Genomic DNA, 2,343 nt, shown 5'->3' on the forward strand with positions numbered 1-2,343 from the left:
CTTTTTCCCATTTCCATCTACTTGTACGCAACTCATTTAGCTTCCCGCAAACTCGGCCCTCCTCTGCTAACGAATTGTCTAATATGATTCAGTGCTGGAAAACCGCATTTCTCATCTGTGAAACTTCATCTGCTAGAATATCTAGAGCCTCGGCTGTTGGATTGGTCATAATTTCTAGAATAGCTTGTAATCTAATTATCCTGTTTAAATTGTAAATTGTGTCTCTTGCTCCATAAAAGGCTTCATAGGGGTTCCAAACTGCCATTCCCTAATACTGCATGGTTTGCTTTGTTGGCCACTCATCCYTCCCCCATTTTTGGCCACTTCCTCCAGTTAAACAAGTATCAATTGATCGTTTTTCCTTTATTCCCCATCACTATTTTTTTTTAATCCCTAACGTGTTTGCCTGAGCCTGGGGCAATGAAAAGAACAAGGGTCTCATGCGTCCTTCGTAACATATTCCTGTACAATTTCCAGGTAACCTCCTGTATGCCTGCCTGTCTTTCCACCCGCACGTCTTTCCGCCTGCCCTTTTTTAAGCCCATATTTCCGCCCGCCCATCCTCCTGCCCTGTTGTCTTTGTGCTGTCCCGTCTTTCCACCCGCCCATCTCTTCGCCCTTTTGCTGCCCGCYCAGCTGTGTTTCCTCCTACCTGTTCATCTTTCCGCCCGCCTGCCTTTCTGCCTGTGCCTTTMCGCCGATCTTTCTGCCCACCCACCTTTCCGCCGCCTGCCTTTCCGCCCAACTTTCCACCCATCCGTCTTTCCGCTGGCCTTTCCACCTGCCTGCCTATCTGCCCGCCCGTCTTAACGCCCGCCCATCTTTCCGCCCACCTGTCTATCCGCCCACCCGTCTTTCTGCCAGCCTATCCGCCCATTTCTTGGCCCGCCCATCTTACCACAGTTCTCTCCACCCGCCGGTCTCTCCGCCCGCTCCTCATTCCGTACACCTGCGTGTCMGCCTGCCTTTTGGCCCGTCTTCCTTTCTGCCCGCATGCCTCTCCGCCCGCCTTTCCGTGGGCCTTTCTGCCTGCCCATCTCTCCGCCCACCCATCTCTCCGCCCGCCCGCCTTTCCTCCCGTCTTTGTGCCCGCCCGCCTTTCTGCCCAGCTTTCCACCCGTCTTTCCGCCCGCCCATCTTTCTGTCCATCTTTGCACCTGCCCCTCTTTCATCCACCTGCCCTTCCGTCCGCCTGCCTCTCCACCGGCCCGTCTTCCTTTCCGCCTGCCCGGGTTTCTGCCCGCCCACCTTTACTCTGGCCCAACTTTCCGCCCGCCCAACTTCCGCCCACTCAGGTTTACGACACCCCTGCACGATCAATGTGATCAAGTGAATGCTCTTTATTAAAGTCAAGATAGCTCTTAATATACTAAATTGCCGTGCGCAAACTAACGATCTTATTGGACAGTTGCAGTGTTCACGTAAATTCAAGTTGTGTTAATCCTCCTTCAAACTTCCTTATCAGACGCCAGTTGCTTACTTCATCTCCCTCCTTATCAGACCTCCTTCCTTGTCAGGTATCCAGGAGTTAACTTCATCTCCTTAATCATCAATCAGCTTCACATTGTCCATAAAGGCTGGATTGCTCACATGTCCATTTTCTGCAAGAAATTCCTCCACAAGCGACCTTCATCAAAGAGCACCAGGAGGCCTCAGGGAGCCCTAGCAACAAGGAGGGAGCATGCGCACAAGTATTGCAACATACCAGAGATAAGACCAGAAAGTGGGAGGTGATTTCTGGGCGCCAGTGTAGAAAAGAAGCACACTCTCGTACTAGAGCGCACGCCATCGGTGGAGCAGAGACTCCGCGGCCACCAGGCACTGCTTGCTTGCTATTTACACTAAAGAGTATTGATCAATTAATTGGCTGGGAGAATTGGTCAGTTGATAACCTCCTCAAAGGGATCCCTAAGCACATGCACTGTGGGAATCTCTTGCTTACTTGAGGCTTTCTGCCCCCTGTGTAAAGAAAAAGAGGCCCTGGTGACTTTGTGTCTCGTGAGAAGGGAGTCCTCTACTGCAACACACTCAGCTCTTGCCCTTGCAAAGGCACCAATGTGGTGTGCCTCCTCAGTGGCCTTGTGTTCCTCTCAGAGCACTGGGCCTCCTGTGGCCACCAAGCGCAGAGGCACATGGTGCGGCTGCTTGTCACCTGACAAAGTCTTCCCTTGAGCATGGACGCTCTTGGGCAAAGAGCAAGAGCTGCCACCAACACTAGCCCTTTGCTCATGTCCTGAAAGCAAGCTCCATGGAAAGGCAGAGCAGGAGGAGCAAGGCAAGGAAGACAGGCCAAGCCTCAAAGCACAGCAAAGATGAGATGACTCTTTTGTTGTGTGGGGGCTG

This window comes from Nothoprocta perdicaria, unplaced genomic scaffold (genome assembly GCF_003342845.1).
Source record: "Nothoprocta perdicaria isolate Ctin4 unplaced genomic scaffold, notPer1 scaffold_429, whole genome shotgun sequence".
NCBI classification, from domain to species: Eukaryota; Metazoa; Chordata; class Aves; order Tinamiformes; family Tinamidae; genus Nothoprocta; species Nothoprocta perdicaria.